This window comes from Onychostoma macrolepis, chromosome 01 (assembly GCF_012432095.1).
Source record: "Onychostoma macrolepis isolate SWU-2019 chromosome 01, ASM1243209v1, whole genome shotgun sequence".
Lineage (NCBI taxonomy): Eukaryota > Metazoa > Chordata > Actinopteri > Cypriniformes > Cyprinidae > Onychostoma > Onychostoma macrolepis.
Window position 1 is genome coordinate 22607174 of NC_081155.1, and position 18450 is coordinate 22625623.

Here is an 18450-nt window from a genome sequence, read left to right on the forward strand (position 1 = left end):
ACTATTATATTCCCCGATTAATATATTAATCTCAAATTATAAATTATACAAAATATTATTTTATTTTAGCATTTTTAGTTTAGTATTAAATAGTATTATTTGTAATACCTTACAAATACAGAGGATGGTCCTTATACATTTTACAGAAATAATTAACATTATGTCAAAACGAGCAAATTCAACAAGACATTTTGATTCAATTCAGGAACACACACAAATTTGTAAGTGTTTCTGGAGTGACTAAAGGTTGTCAAAATCATTTTATTACATTCAGTGGTTGGGTGTGAGGATTAAAATGGTCTGATGTTGCATATTAAGCTGAACAAAATCCAGTCCTGCATTCTCACAGCCATGTTATACTGTCTCCACTGCTCCCTCATGACACAGACATGCCATGTTCTCCAGCCCGGCCAATAGGTGTCCCTGTAAACCATACAAATACTAGCAGCCAATCTCAGTCCTACTAATACTCACTGCCAGCACTGATTCCATTCATACTGGTAATGATACAGCCATCTCTGCTGACAAAGAAGACTGTTAGATACAGGTACCACAGATAACACTGCTGTCATTTGTCACCATTATTTGATACAATTTTTAATATTTCAAATAAGTTAATATTTTGTTAGTAATATCAGTAGTAGTAGGAAAAGTATTATTATTATTAATAATAATAATCTTATTTAGTTCAATTAGGATATTTAATTAGCCACAATCTATAGCATTAGTATTAAATTTTTTATTTTTATTTCAGTATTAGTATTAATTTACAGCTATTATTATTGTTGTTGTTGTTGTTGTTAACAACAACAGTAATAATAATAATCATAATAATAATAATCTTATTCAGTTCACAATCAGTTCAGCTACAATCTATCAAATTAAATTTAATAGTTTTAATTTGAGTAATAGTAGTAATTTACAGCAATGATTATTATTGTTGTTGTTGTTGTATTGTTTAATTAGTTATTAATAATAGTAATAATAATAAAGTTTGTGCCCAATTAAATAATGCCTAATTAAACAGAATAATAATAATAATAACAACTCTCTAACAGTATCTCTTGTATGTGCTCATAACATCCTGATCAAATAATCCAGTGTGTTTTCTGCCCATCTCTTTCCTCTCTCTCTCCTCTCTCTCTCTCTCTCTTTCTTTCTGTCTCTCTCAGTGGCAGCAGTAAAAAGGGGGGTCAGAGCAGCGTTCCCAGGATAAAAGAGCTGGGCTAAGGGCTCCTCTCAATCACTGGGCCCTCCAGGAGGTGAGTTTCACGGGGCGATGAGAGACCTGTCGGGGGTGTGGGGATGTGAGCTCCATTTAGACGTGTCTATCTCAGGAGGAGAACGCTGTTGACTCTCTCCTATCTCCTTTGCCTTTGGAGACAAAAGGCATGCAAATATTTGGTGTGCTGCTAAGCCCCACAGAAGCATATTTAAAATGTCAGGGTGGTTATTTTCTGGCAAGGTGGCTCATCTCCGAACAGCTGGATTCAGTGGGATGGGCCGCTGCCTGTTGAGTGGCTCCCAGACGATGAGGGGTCCCAAACTTTACTCGTAACGGCTCTCGGAGGGAACAGCTTGCTTCTGGAACGGGTGCAGACAAGTCCCATTTGTATCATTCGAATGCGATTTCCAATGCGACCTTGTGAATTTCCTGTATTTTTCTGAAAGCAAAGTGTACTTGTGATAGATAAATAAATAAATGCATTTAATAAACTGAACAAAAATTCAGAATATAACGAAACAGATAATGTGTTGAAAATTTGGAGTTCCTTTTCCAAATAGTGATATAGTTTGTGTCTGTAAATTTTTTTCTTCTCTTTCTGTCTTGCTTTCTCTCTCTGATTCCCTCTCTGAGCTGTGATCAGGAGTGAGCTTTTTCATCGCCCCTGGGGAGGCTGCGGGACTTCGGTCAGCCATATGGTGTGAGTCCCCTGCCCCTCCCTCAATCACAGCCCTGGAGGAGCGGCCTGATGAGGCTGGATCAGACCCACCGCTTCCTGATGGAGAGGACAGCCCTGACTCGACACAGCAAAGAGACAGCCAGGTTAGGAAGAGGGAGGCAAGTGTGATAAGGTGTGCTCAACCAAAGGAACAGGAATAAAGGGAACAGATCAAATAAAGGACAGTTTGTGTATGTTCGAGTCTTGAAAGGAAAAATAGCAAGTCACAGTGTAGAAACATTTTCAGCTGGTTTTAGTTTAATTTTAAGAATTTTAATTACTAATAATTATTTCTATTATATTTAAATTATATTTATTTTATTTATATATTAATTTATTGAATATATTTTGCTTGCTTATTTATTTATTTAGTCAATAACTGCCTATGAGTGAATGAATTAATAGCACGCAAACACACACACACACACACACACACACACACATAGTTATTGAGTAAATAAGCACAAATAAAAAAATTAAACATAAATAAATAAAAATTGCATAATCATTCATTAAAATTAATAAAAAGAAATCCATGTTCACACTGAAAATTCACATTGTACACTTTAAAATTCATGTATACAACTAGATTAATAAACAAACAATGACATTTGTTTAAAATAATAAAATGTGTATAAAATTGCTTTTATCTTTGTTTTAACTGTTTTAACTAAAACGTTATAATAATAAAAATGATTATTATTATTCATTTTTAACATTTTTAAAATGTTTTGATTGTCAGAATAAATTATTTTCTTAAAAATATATTAAAATAACATTATATATATATATATATATATATATATATATATATATATATATATATATATATATATATATATATTAAAATAATTTTAATCAAATTTTATAAATCAAATTAATTTTGAACTTTTAACTATTCATTTGTGTTGTTCACTGACACATACTAGTCAAAGTATATGATATTGATATTAATAATATTGATGATATTATTTGTGTAAGTGTACCCTAAAGTAATATGTATATTCATTTATTCATTTTATTAACTGTATCAATGCATGGATATTTTATGGGGCTGCTCAGTTGGTTCATTATCAGATTTTTTCCCCAGCTCTTCCCTGCACTGATTGCATGATCAATCTGCAGGTCAAGTATTCGTGTCAGGCACGCTGTGAAGATGCTGTAGTCATTTAACTATAATTAGTGATTTTAAATCATGTACATTAATTATAGCGTTTAAATGAAATTACCAAATGGTTGAACAGAAACACCTCAACGAGTCCCCTGTCATACGGAGGGAGGAGGGAACGTACAAGAAAGAGAAGTAAAAGAAAGACAGGTTAATTGTAATTCACTGAGAAGCTGACAGTGGAGTGAACGTATTCCCTGCGGAGAATGATTGGAGAAATAAAAGTTTTCTCTATAGCCCCCCACCCCTGCCTTCTCACTCTCCGAGTTGCCAAACACCAGCTTGTCATTTCTGTTTTGTTTGGCTTCCTTGAGATGCCTGAAAGACTTGATACACACATTAAAAGATGCTGACATGTTTGCGTCTGATCCTCTTTTGGTCTCCATCTCTAATCGGGGGCGGCTTCTCTGTCTCTGTCTCCAACGTTCGCGCTCATAGAGACTGCCACAGGTGCCACAAAAAGACTCAGATCAGCCCCATTTTGAAACATTTGACAAAAGATGGATAGTTTTTCCCTTTCAGGACAGGAAAAACAGTGTTCGCTGGGCACCCATAGATGTGATTCGACTCACAAGTATGTGGCTACTTGACCTAATTAGTGTTCTGTGTTTACATCGCTCATTACCGCACTGACAGTTATTTCGCTCATCTTTGAAAGGGGCCCTTTCATGATGAATTACAGACTTGGATGTATGACACTTCCCAGCTACAGAGGTGTCCCGTACTGGGGACCAAAGCCCAAATGAATCTCCTGAAGAGGTGTCTTGAAGATATAAGCTATTCAAATGAGACACTAACAGAAGGGGACTTTGCTATTGCCGGGCGCCTTATGATAATGTTCTCATTTGAATATAAAAGAATCTTTGCCATTTTCTCCCCGTAGATCAAAAATGTGCGGCTTGAATAGGTGTTCCCCTCGCTAAACAGAGAAGACAATGGGAGAGTTAACCATCTGCTGCTCTTTTGTTTGTTATGCCGATGGAATTCTCATACAGACACTCAAAGAGGGTTAAAACAAGGAGACTGTAATAATGGCGTCCACCTATTACGTACTGTATGATCGTGTGGGTTTTCTTACAGTAAATGGGCAGCTTTTGTGAAGCCACATTAGAGAGTCTTGTGTGAGTGTGTATAAACTGCTGTGCTCGAGAAGTTATGGTCAGGATGATGGACAGATAGGTAGTAAATCCATTGCGGTTCTGTTAATATCTTAATGTACATTACTCCACACAGTCGATCTATAATTCAGTACAACCGAAAAAGGTTGAAAATGATTGTATTGGACTTATTAACACAACCCATATGGAAATAATATACCGCTACCCCCGTAAAGCCATAAACATAAGACATTTTTACTTTTATTTGTCCATTGTCTCCAAGGCTGGAATAAAATAAAATAAAAAATTACATTCACAATTAACTATTTGCTGCTTACAGTAGTAATTTGGGTAGGGTTAAGGGATCTAGAATATGATAATGAAAAGGTATCTTTCATAAAAGATACTCTATAAGTACTAATGGACAGCCAATATTATAATATTATATAGCACTGAAACATCTAGTTGATAGTGAATAGTGTTTCCTTATCTAAAATGTTACCTAATATATATGTTTTTGGTAACATTTTAGCATAGGGACCAATTCTCACTATTAACTAGTTGCTTATTAGTATGCCTATTATTAACATATTGGCTGTTTATTAGTACTTATAAAGCACACATTATGCATGACCATATTCCTTAAGAAGTATTTGTTATTGTTAGTTCATGTTAAATAATCTAGTTAACGAACAGCACCTTATTGTACAGTTACATTTGAACTTACAATACAAGTAGGATAGTTAAAGGATTAGATACTTTAGTAAATCTGAGCTATTGTAGTGTCTGTACTTCTGTAAGTGGAGATCTATAGCGTGAGCTGGTCTGCAGGAGCTGGTGTGTCTTTGAGAGCGTCCACTGCCTCGGGCTCGTCCTCCAGCCACAGCTTCATGTCTGCTTCTGGTGGCTACACACACAGAACAGGCACCTTACAGCAGACAGAGGCCAGTGCCTTGATAATTATCAGGGAGACATAATGTAAATCAGCAACACCAGAGGAAACAAAACTGTCCTCAGCGTGAGCCTCCTATTAGCATTTAGCATGTAGCTGGATGCTATAAACAATTAGAGGCTAAACAAGAAATATTAGGTAAAGTTCACCCAAAAACGAATAGATAAACATCTATATATGAATAAATATGTCTTCATAGATATTTTCAATACAAGGAAAATTCATAGTGACCCGTACCTGTTACAAGTACAAAAACACCATAAAAGCACTATAACATTCAAAAGTGACATTTTGAATGCATTAAATGGATCAAAAGTGACTGTAAAGACTTTTTTTACCCCAAAAAAGTCGAATAAATGCTGTTCTTTTGAAATTTCTGTTCATCACTGAATGCTGAAAAATGTATCACAGTTTCCGCAGCACAACTTAATATTGTTCATTATAACAAATGTTTCTTGAGCAACAAATCAGCACATTAAAATGATTTCTGAAGGATCATGTGACACTGAAGACAGGAGTAATGGCTGCTGAAAATTCAGCTTTGCATCACAGGAATAAATTACATTTTAACATACTATATTAGAAAATAGTTGTTATTAAATTGTAATAATATTTATGTTTTGCTGTGTTTTTAATCAGACAAATGCAGCCTTAATGAGCAAAAGAGACTTTAAAAAATGTTAAAGTCTTACCAACCCCAAAATTTTAAATGCTGGTGTTAGTTCCAAGTCTTCTGAAGTCATTCTTCAGTATTTACTGTGAATGTTCTCCTCCGCTGCAACTCTAAAACACAAAGCTATCTCTAAAACATCAAAGCTATGAGTTCAGGTGACTGGGAATATATAGCACCTGAATCATTACTTGGTGCCTTTATAGGGCTTTTTTGGAGCTTGACAACCTGCGGCCAATATGAACTAAGTAAAGTTTCTTCATTTTGTTTCACAGAAGAAATAACAGCATGCAGGCGTGACAGAATTATCATTTTTGGATGAAGTAGTACATTAGTAGCCATACTCTCACTCCACAAGTGACGGTAGAATTGACGACTATTGTAGCACTAGTGTGACACTTTTACAGCAACCGCAGTTAATTCTAGCCGAAATATCTGGAGGTTCACCATGAGTGCAAACATTCTACTGGCAGTGAGATATTACAAAAGTCTTTTGGGTCCAACAAACCCACCTCATTAATATTTCCAATTATTATTCCTTTTCTGTTCTCTTTCTACCAGCAAATCTGCCGAGCAAAAGAAAGAAAATAATTAGCTACTCCTGATATTGCAGAGGTACGGAGAGCGCCTGGGTCAGACCAGGCATCCTGCGTATTCTGACATTTTAAATTACCTGAACAATACCTGAAGCAATCTCTGGACCTAATTAACTTCCCACTGAGACCAAATGTACACATCATTTAAAAAGATAGATTTGAGGGGACAAAGCATGATGCCTGGGCCTGCGCTGGGGAAAAAGCCTGCGTCCCGGACCTAAACCCCCCTCCCTCCCCACCGGCACGTACCACACCGTGTCCTTTCCCATATGCAAACGCGATAGGCAATATTCTGTTGGCCCTATTTATTGTATTAGAGTAGGGGGACTCTCCATCAAGTAATCAATGTGCTGTTCCAATGAGTTCATTTTAATGCACTCAATCATGCCTTTAATGTTTATGGCTTACGGGGGTAGCGAGCATCAGGAATGCAGGAATGTTATATGGCTTCGGTTTCGGCCCATTTCATCAAATATTTATGCGCTCAAAAAACGGGCATCAAAATAGGGGTGGAGGAGAAATACATTTGCTATGTTTCACTCTCCCTCTTTGTCTTTCTCTCTCACCTCCTGTGTCTGGCTCCCTTGTTTACATTTGAACTCCTTGTGTAATGCTGGCACTCCTCTCCACTTTTATTTATCTTTTAAAAAGGTTTAAAGTGATAGAGTGAGACGTTCTTCACAGCAACACAGGCAGCTTGTCAATGCCACCATCGTCATGTTATGAAAGGCCTTTGTCTTACCAGCAGGCCAGAAGCAAATGATGCAAAAATGCTGAAATTCTGCTATAATTCTCACTCTATTTTGGTGTCAGTCTTACTATCAGCTCAGCTGCTGTTAGCGTCTCTTTTGCTGGTAAATAGAAGAAGCTTGTTCTCTTCCTGTGCCTAATCACACTCTTCAGTTTAACTGCAGCACCCCAAGTAATATTAATTTTGCAGCTAGTCTATTTAAGGCCTTTTGTGACGCGTGTGTATATATTTAACAGTGCCTTTTAGCTTTTTTATTTTTTTCTGTCAGCCTCATAATACAGCAGTCTTTTTTTTAGTTAGATACATGTAATTTATAAATTATAATAAAACGGATAGTTCCGGTCCTTGATTCTGATTGGTTGAGCCACGTTCGAAGCCGTTGTAAATTACTCTACAAACCTACACCTTTGTTTACTTTGTGTGTTGCTTGGAAACCACTTTGTTCCAACCACAACTGTTTCTGAGGAACTACATTGTTTGGTGGAAGAATACTGTTTTTATTCATATCATTACACTTATTTACTCTGTTTTATTTTTATTTTATTTTATTTTTTCGCATCGTGCCTAACAACGCCCCTTAGCTGTTATAAATTCACTGTAAACCACAGCTTCTTGGGGCTTATTGCTTTAGTATACACTACTGTTCAAAACTTTGGGGATGGTAAGATGTTTTAATAATTTAGAAAAAAAAAAATACTTTGTGATCAACAAAGATGCATTTAAAAATGCAGTAAAAACAGTAATATTGTGAAATGTGTTAAAATAATTTTTTGTTTTTCTATTTGAATATATTGTAAAATACATTTTATAAATGTAATTAATTCCTGTGATGGCAAGCTGAATTTTCAGCAGCCATTACTATAGTCTTCATGTCACATGATCCTTCAGAAATCACTCTACACTGAAAAAAATCACTCAGAAATTGCTAGTAAATTTCATTAAGAAATGGCATGTAACACATGGAATTAAATGTGAAATTTTAAAGTAGAAAACTAAAATAGTTTTTCTTGTAAAGTAGACTGTAATAATATTTATTTATAATCTTTATTTTATTATTTATTTATTATTATTATTTTATTTATTTATTTATTTTTTACAGGGTGATATGCTGATTTTCTGTTCAGGTAACATTTTGTATATTATTGTCACTGTTGAATACAGATGTGAAACTTACTCATTTAAAATATTTCTTTAAAATTATTTAAAAATGCTGCATCTTTGCCATATTTAATACATCCTTGCTGAGTACAATTAATAATAATAAAATAAATCATACTGACCCCATACTTTTAAATGGTAGTGTATTTGATTTTGCTTTGGCTTGTTTGAATTTATGTAATAGGTCTCTTGAAGCATCTTGGAGACGTTGCCACAGTTCTTCTGGATTTAGTCTCAGTTTGTTCTGTTTCTTCTTGTCATTCCAGACAGACTGGATGATGATCAGATCAGATCTCTGTGTGGAGCACTGGCTGTTGTCAGACAAAAATCTCACTGGATTATTACCATTAATGGCAAAATAAATGTTTGGAAATGTAAACTGATATTTTCTACTGACACACTACAGCAAAAGATAGAAATAACTGACTTATTTCAAATGCTAGTGTTCTAATAATTTTGGCCACCACTGTATATATCCTTCATATAGAAGTAATTTTGCTTAGCAACTCGTGAACGTTTCTTATAAACATGTAAATTAGTATTCTATAGCAATCTCCTTCACGAAGCCCCAAAACACCTGCACTACACTGCAGCGCTCCATGCCGGTGGAAACGTTCACCTGCAGCCCAGGGAGAGTTGAGTGATCAGTAACAAGCAGTTGTTTGAGCTAAAAGCTGTGATGTGCTGCTCTGAACGGGAGCCTGGAGTATGTTTCTGACATTCAAAGCTGAGCTGGAGAGGTTTGGGGTTGCAGAGAGAGTGTGAAATGCGCGTGTCGAGTGTCGGACTGAGCAGCGGCGAGCAATCACATCCTGCTGTGTGCTATCCCTGAGATCAGAGATCACAGCTCCCGACCACACATGCTCCTGAGACTCTGGCCTCCTGCAATATTTACCCTCTACACGAGCCAGCTTGGCAGAGAACTGTCACTCAGCAGCCCTGGAAAACTGCTTTTAATAGAACCATCAACCCAAATCAGCCATTCCAACACATGGGGATTTGACAATCCAGCTTGTACTACAGATTTACAGACAAGGGATGTTTTCGCAAGCCTGAGAAAGTGGAAACAGTTGGTGGATTCTAAAAGTTTAACATATGAATATATTATGTTCATTTGATATTCATGAGAAGGGGTGCAGTTTGGAGTTTTGAGGAACTTCTATGCTGTAAGTTTAAGAGCAGGATAAAGACTGAATAACAACATTATTTCTCTTGAAAAAAGTTACGGAAAAGTTCCGTTGATCAGACTAGTATTTACCATTTAACACTCTGTATCTATTTATAGATGTGTTAATTAAACTTCTCTCTCGTAAGTCATTCTGAAATTATCATTAATATTATCACTGTTATTAATTCATGAGTGGATTTTAATTAAATTGACCACACCACTCAGGAGGTCAAACTGGAATAACAGGAAGAGTAATGTACTGAATTGCTGTTCCAAAAATGTAAAACATGGTAATGTATTCTGGGAAGTGTTATCTACTTATACTGCTATTCAAAAGTTATCAATCATCTAGAATGATGCTTACATGCTTAATGTTTAATAAAATGTACACCCAAAGCATAATATGACTATCTATCTATCTATCTATCTATCTATCTATCTATCTATCTATCTATCTATCTATCTATCTATCTATCTATCTATCTATCTATCTATCTATCTATCTATCTATCTATCTATCTATCTATCTGTCTATCTGTCTGTCTGTCTGTCTGTCTGTCTGTGTCTCTATCTATCTGTCTGTCTGTTTGTTTGTCTGTCTGTATCTCTATCTATCTATCTATCTATCTATCTATCTATCTATCTATCTATCTATCTATCTATCTATCTGTCTGTCTGTCTGTCTGTCTGTCTGTCTGTCTGTCTGTCTGTCTGTCTGTCTGTCTGTCTGTCTGTCTGTCTGTCTGTCTGTCTGTCTATCTGTCTATCTATCTATCTATCTATCTGTCTGTCTGTCTGTCTGTCTGTCTGTCTGTCTGTCTGTCTGTCTGTCTGTCTGTCTGTCTGTCTGTCTGTCTGTCTGTCTGTCTGTCTGTCTGTCTGTCTGTATCTCTATCTATCTGTCTGTCTGTCTGTCTGTCTGTCTGTATCTCTATCTATGTGTCTGTCTGTTTCTATCCATCTCTATCTGTCTGTCTTTATCTCTATCTATCTGTCTATAAACCTTCAAATTTCAAGGCTTTTTCAACTTTTTTTCAAAACTTTCAAACAAGGCTTTGTCTATCCAGCATTCATGTAAAACTGTGCTTTTCTAGTTAAACATGACGCTTATGTGATTTCCTTAAATTTTAATTCTGCATCCTGTTTGCTACCTCAGTTCAAATTCAGGAATTGGACTTATAAGGAATCCTCATTTTATTTCTGAAATGGTGCACAACTGTATTATGCAGAGGCATGGACCAACAGAAATGTTTCAAACCGTTTGACATCAGAACAGTGTTGAGTTCAAGACCTTCATCTTTTTTGCATTAGGCGCACACATCTACGTCAAATTAAAACATATTGGTTTTGCATTGTAGCTTAACAATACAGGAAAATTTCACCAAATATTTTATTCAAAAGTCCTCACACCTTCCCCAAAACTCTTTGACTGCACGTCATGTCCCATGCTAACATTTGTAAATCCTTTGCCAAAGCACTGAACTTCCTTCCAGGCCACTAGAACAGCAGACATCACTTGCTGACACAAGCTCTCATTTCTTTGTAGCATGAGTTATATCAGGTGGCAGCGAGGCACATTTTGGGCTTGCATACATATAAGACGAGCTGATTTAGGGTTTTTGGGGACCGCCTGAGGCAGGTTATCCTGTGAACCTACTGACTGCAGAGGGATTGCCTGGCAGAATGAAAGGCAGGCAATAAAAGCAGAGGGGGGGAGTGCATCTCGAGTGCATTGAACAGGGGGGCCTCCCTCAGGCAATGGCCCAACTGGCCTCTGGTTAAATCCTCCACTGAAAGTGTAATAATCCAACCAGAAGCAGACAGCAAGAGAGGACAGAGCCTTTAATGCACAACAACAGTAGCTTCTCTAATTGCCCCTTTTGTCTTTTAAGCACAGGATTTCTGAGGGTCTATCGTGTTTGGAAACATACATCAATGGGGCTTGGTTCTTCAAATGAGTTGGAGATCACAATAAAGCTAGAGACTGAACATGCGCCCTCACCATTCAGTAGCCCACTGGGAGAATTTATGTCATAGATATAAATTAAATCCTTTGTCAAGTAGTTGTAGCTTATAAAACTAACAACGAATTTGAGATTAATTTTAAAAGATTCCAAAAGTATCCACGTATATATATTTGAACTGTATGACAACCCAACCCCCCCCCCGCCCCCCACCCCTATAAAACCAAGATTTTACGTTTTTTTTTTGGTGTGTGTGTGTGTTGACAGAAGGGCACTTAAACTAGTAGAATTATTTTCTCATAATCAACAGCATGCTGTCAATAGAGCTTTACTTTTTAACCAGAAATATTGTTTACCTCAATCAAAAGTAGATATAGCTAAATGGTATAGACAATCTAGAATATGACTATACTTCCTTCATGGATGAGTATCTTTATAGATGGATGAATGTATGAACAAATTAGTAAATGAGGGACTGAATTAAAAGTTTGAACTTATACTAAACCAAATTAAACTATTAACATTTGTTTATTTTTAATGGTTGAATATATATTTAATATTTGATTAAATATCTATAATATATATTTTAAATATCTATAATTATATAATATTTTACATTTAAAGTGCATAATAGGTATAGTTCAATAAAAAAGACAATTTTGTCATAATTTACTCAGCCTTATGTTGATTTTTATATATAGATAGATAGATAGATAGATAGATAGATAGATAGATAGATAGATAGATAGATAGATAGATTAACTTTGGTGTACAAGTAACATTGAACCTCATTGGCTTTCATTGTAAAGAACGAAAGAAAGAAAGAAAGAAAAAGAAATCTGTGCTCCACAGATTAAATGAAGTCATAAAGGTTTAGAACAACTTAAGTGTGAGTGAATGATGACAGAATTTTCATATTTAGGTGAACTATCCCTTTAATAATTCTTTAGTAATCCTTTAAAGTAAATTAAATGTCAAATTAAGTCCAAAAGAATTAATCTGGCTCTGAATAAATGTTCCTTTCATCAAAACTTTTACAAAACCACTTAATATAGTTGATTTCATTCATTAAATGTATAGGAATAGCAAACAAAGCTGCACAACCTCTCAATGACCTGATTTTGCATGATAATAGATAGTTGGAGAAGCCGAGCAGCCTCTCGCTTTCCTGCCAAATGCATGCTAATTATGACAGGAAAGGTCAAACTAATTAGCTCTGCTTTTGAACTTGAATGTAGCTGCTTTATTTGAGAGTTGAAAAAAAAAAAACTAAATTAGTTTTATTTCATTATGCCCAATTTTAATCAGTTTAGAAATGTATTTTGCATTGAACAAGCACTGCTAATGAAATAATTGCCAGCTTTATGATAGTGCTGCTACATCTTGGAAAGTGTTAAGTGTCATACTCTATAAAATCAGCCATGAACAAACGCCATTAAGCCAACAGTGAATCATAAGTGTTTTTGTTTAGATAGGTTAAGTAAAGCATGTCATTACAGAGCTCTAAGAGCTCTAAGTGGTAGTTTAAGGGTCCATAAATTCAATTAGACACTATTTAATCCTGTCCTCTAATGTGTTATTCACTGATCCATGTGATGGGAAGAAGCCTGGGGTTCGTCGACTTTTTTAAAGAAATATTGCCTGGGATTTCCATATATATTGTCAGTTCAATGACACCTTTCTCAAGCGTAAGGGCCACAGATGCTTACAGGACTGCAATCACAGTGCACTTCTCCCACAGGACATCCACTAGTCATTAGAAATAGCTGAGAAGGGGGCGTCCCGTGAACAGACCCACACTCGTAGTCCCCATAACAGCCTCCCCTTGGCCTCTCATCGCTAATGCTCCAGTTTAGCGGCAGCCATCAAGAATGCCGTGAAGGTCCTGACACACGTTACGGGCTCCTTGGGGTCCCAGATGATGGAGGGCGGGTGTTGCTGGGAGGCCAGACTGAGTCCCCCAGCCTCATGCACCCCTCCAAAGTTCTCCTTTATCCCTTTGTGGCATGGGCCAGTCTCCTCAGGGCTAACCTCCTCCTCCTCCGAAATAGAGAAGTGGGTGGATGTCTAAAAGAACAGCTGCTATGAAAGAGTGCCATTTCCTCCTGCTGTCACCAGACCCCCCCGGTTCACACACGCAGACACTATCTGCCGCCCCGCTCCCCCAATTAATATGCAGATGAACTTGTTTTTCTTAGTTGTGAGCTCCAGTGACAAAGCGGGAAAACATATGCTTAAAATATTTATGATCTCATCCAGTAATTAAGAGCTATCAGGGCACTCAGTGAGTCAAACAGAGGCAGAATGGCCTGAAACAGGCGCTCGCTCCCTATAAACACACACACACAAACACATACACACTGACACACCCACATTGTTGGGGAATTTAAAGGAATATTCCGGGTTAAATACAGTGGTATACTGTTGATTATCACAGAAAATAATTTAGACTTGGCACAACAGATTGTAAACAAAAAATGTGCTGACTGAAGTGCATTTACAATGTGTGGCAAGCACTCAGAATTCACTTCTTTTTTTTTTTTTACAAACTGTGAAACAAGTCAAATTATTTTCTTTGATAATCAACAGCATCCTGTCAATAGAGCTTTACTTACACCGTATTTAACCAGAAATATTTCTTAACAACACAATCAAAAGCAGATGAGTTCTGAAATAGATAATTGGTACAAAAAAGGGTCCCACTTTATATTAGGTGGCCTTAACTACTATGAACTTACATAAAAAATAAGTACAATGTACTTATTGTGTTAATATTGTATTGCAAAACAATTTTGCTGCTATGGGATACGGTAAGGTTAGGGACAGGTTTGGTGGTATGGGTAGGTTTAAGGGTGGGTTAAGGTGTAAAAGATGGATCAACAGTGTAATTATAAATGTAATTGCAGAAGCTAATTACAGATGTAATTACATGCAGGTGTTTTTTTTTAAATATAAGTACAATGTAAAAACATATATGTACACAATAAGTGCATTGTATAAAATGATTAATTTAAATGTAAGTGCACAGTAGTTAAGGCCACTTAATATTAAGTGGGACCCCAAAGTATATATAGAATATGCCAATATTTTCTTTATCACAAATGAACAGATGATTAAATGTGACTGAATTAATGTGACAAGTTGAAAAATGTGAATTCATTAAAATTTTTGAAAGTTTCAAGTTGTGTTCAAGTAGTTTTAGATTGCAAAAATATATATAAATATTTAAAAAATTAAAAGCTAGACCGACTCGACCGACTGGCTGAAGTTTTTATTTACTGACATTTCAAATTTTGCATTGTTCTCTGAGATTAGCACAGTATTTTAATATTTTCATATCAACCACGTTAAAGTAACTAACTGTACTGTAAAAATGATGGCTTGCAATTGTTACCTTAAAGAGCTTATTCTATGTAGATTTATTTAGGTGTTTTAGGTTGATTCAGCAATATTAAATAATATTTTTGACCAGTTAACTTAACTTTTTTAGTGTAAAAAAACAACTGCTGTAAAATATAATACCGTGCAGAGCACTGCATGCTCGGTCGCATCTCTGTCGCATGCAGTCTGGCGGCTCTGGATGGAGGATCCATTGATCCCACATTCAGCCCAACTGTCATACATATCATGCATTCTACATTCAACATCCATCCTCCAGATAAAAGCTGAAAGGACTGAGCTGGCCTGCTGCACTCTCCGTAGCTCACTTACCGCTTGCCTCCGAGTGTCCTGTGCCTCCTTCCTTTTGTCACTTTTAAAGGGAACACCCTCTTTACAGCGTAGTAAAGGGGCCCTCGTGGTTTTCACGTCCCAGACCCTATGCCTCATCCTGTGCAGTGACCGACGGAAGTCCCTTACACGGCTCTCTCTTCAGAGCTTGTTGTCTCACAGGCGCTCAGTGCTGCACTGGCTGCGTTTTGTCAATAATCATTTATTTGTTGCTGCAACGGCAGAAGCCATTACATCTGACCTCCCTGTTTCATCAATTATGGATAGATTATTGGATGTGAACATCTGCACAAGCAGCAGCACACGCTGTTTGGACTCACCTCGTGGCTGGGATTAGATCAAGTATTAAACTGTTGTTTATCGTCAGGCCAAAAAAACTTGACTGGGAAGAGCCATGGGGGAATTTCTCTTAAAGAAAATACAACACCCATCAGCAGGCACCTTAAATTGTTTAGCAGTGCCGCCGAGGTCCCCCCGTAAGCTGCCGGTCATGTTTTATTCACAGGTATTACTGTTTGTGATAAAGCTCATGATCAGGGCTTTTGGCAGACGTGTGGCGGTTAGTTATTGTTTTGTTGCGTTGGAAAATGCATGAGCGGGGTACGGTTGATGCTGCTGCCACGCTTTCATATGATTCTAGGAGGAACAGATGGAGGCGTAGGACTTTGCCAGCAGCGACCAACTACTTGGAACTTCAATCCAGGACTTCAGTCCAGCAGTGGCCCCAAAAAAAGAACTGGGCCCTGCTGCCCGAGCTTAAAATAAATCTGAGGGCATTCGCTACTTTTGACAGGGGACTGTAGCGCTTTAGGTTGCAAATAGTGGCCTACATTAATTAATTAAGTAACTAGGGGCATTAAGTGGGTAAAGACTGACATAAACTAACAGATGTTAAATTGTGTCAGTTCCAGCTATTTTAATTTGAAGTTAATAAAGCTGAAGCACAGGCATCCATGACCTGTGCTTATGCAATACCATTCAAAAGTTTAGAGTTGTTAAGATTTTTTTTTTATTGTTTTGCAAAGATGCTCATCCATGCTGCATTTATTTGATTAAAAATACAGTATTATTGTGAAATATTAATGCAACTTAAAATAACTTTTTTCTATTTGAATACATTATAAAATAAAATTTATTTCTATAATGCAAAGCTGAATTTTCAGCATCTTTGCTCCAGTCTTCAGTGTCATATGATCCTTCAGAAATCATTCAAATATGCCAGTTTGCTGCTTAAGAAACATTTATAATTATCAGTGTTGAAAACAGTTGTGCTGCTTAATATTTTTGTGGATACAACTTTTTTCATGATTCTTTGATGAATATAGAAAGTTCAAAAGTATTTTTTGACATATAAAATATTCTGTGACATTATAAATGTCTAAACTGTCACTTTTGATTAATTTGATGTATTCTTGCTGAATAAAAGTAATTTTAAATAAAACAATCTTGCTGAAAAAGTATGGGAATACTTTTGAATGGTAGAGTATTATGCAATATTAGTAGTTGTAGTATATGTGTGGAAACAGTTGTATGTATAATGAATGAACAGCAGTGTTCAAATGAAATGAACATTAAAGAAAGGTATTAATTTGTTTAAAAACATAATAATTAAAAAAACAACTGACCCCACATTTTTGAATGGTAGTGTAACCCTAAGCACAAAATATTCTCTGCTGCATTATTTGACAGAATTAATCAACATGCAAGCTCCTCTACATCAACTTTCCATCTTTAGATAATAAACAAAAATCACATTATCATAATTTCATGGTTGTTTGTACTCACCCACACAGCTCAGTGAGTGCACTTTTGGATTTGTGTGTGTGTGTGTGTGTGTCCATTGGGTAGTTATGAGATGATTGAACACCATGCACGACACAGTGTGCAAATGTCATGCAATTTTCTTAAGCTTCAATAAAATGCCAATATTTTTTAGCATGCTGTACAGGGAGTTGAAGGAAAGACTAAAAAAACAGTAGGCATTGTAACCTCTAATGCATTTTGGGCTAAATACATTTTTCTCTACTGATGAAGGTTGGGAATTCTTTATGCAACAGAATTTGTTTCATATGAGGTTCTGTTTTATTTTTTGATTGTTTTGTAATGTTTTTTTAAATACTCTGAATAGCATCACCTGATTTCAGACTGTGTTCTCATTTTGTCTACTTGCAGGACTACAACAGCTGTTGTCACGTGTGGTGTGCAGAGTATCAGTCGGATGTCACTCGGTGAGGTACTAGCTGAGGTTGAAAGGCTTAGAGTAAGGTCAGTATCACCATACTGCATTATTAATATGGCTGTGCTTACGTGTTTGCCCATCGAAGCCTTCTGTAAAAGAGATAAGAGAAAAGGTGATGCAGCTTGAAATCAAACATAGATGCAGATTTGCAGTGACATGAAGCTGTTTGTGGGGACAAAAAAGAAAAAAGAAAAAAGGTTGCGATCAGAGAAGGAGAAGGGCACTGACAATGCTACAGCTGAAGGATAAGATTCACTAACAATCAACAGATTCAGCAAAATCTGTAAAGGCAAAAAAATATTTAAGTGACAAAGATAACATTTAATTATGGTACTACAAGTTAAACACTGCAATAATTTACATTTGCATTTCCATTGTACAAGGCAGCATGTTCAAATTACATTGACTATTAATTTCATGTGTAGTTCATTGTGAATATTTTATTTTCTTAGTGTTTATCATAATGTATAGTCTTTAAATTAAATTCCCTGAAGTTTCCAACAAATGAGGAATAAATGAATCACTTTCCAGTGTAATCTCATCAAGAGCACTTATCTTTCACACAAAGTAGTTTATCTGTCTTGAACTGACAACAGAGAAAATACACTTGGTTTTAATATAGAAGGCGTTTGGTGCAGATAACAAATCACTGTGCACTTTACAATGAATGGGGACTGGAGCTTCAGAGTTTCAAAGGAGAGAAGCAGGTTGTGGCTTGTGCATGATATTACATGTCTTCTAAAGCCAGTAGGTTTTTGTGATGAACAGACTGCAATGTCTTTTTCATTGAAAATCATGACATGCACTCTAATTCTTCTTGGAGAGTTCATGAGAGAAGTAGTGATGTCTGATTTGTGAATAAATTCTCAATATTTCTCAATATTTCTGTCTTGATTTCCAGCACAAATATCAAAACATTCTTAAATCAAGATACGATTACTTGAGAAGCAAAGTTACTTAAGATATTAAGTCTTGTTTTCTGAATAATAAATAAAATAAAACAAAATAAAAAATG

At 36.1% G+C, this 18450-nt stretch overlaps 1 long non-coding RNA gene across 1 annotated transcript; it reads left to right on the forward strand.

Annotated features, from left to right (window-relative positions):
• Window positions 1–1170: 1170 nt before the first annotated feature.
• LOC131542319 (uncharacterized) lies at window positions 1171–17461 on the forward strand. The gene is made up of 3 exons (XR_009271699.1): window positions 1171–1262; window positions 1859–2047; window positions 17369–17461. It is a non-coding gene; the product is annotated as an uncharacterized LOC131542319 (long non-coding RNA).
• Window positions 17462–18450: the final 989 nt, after the last annotated feature.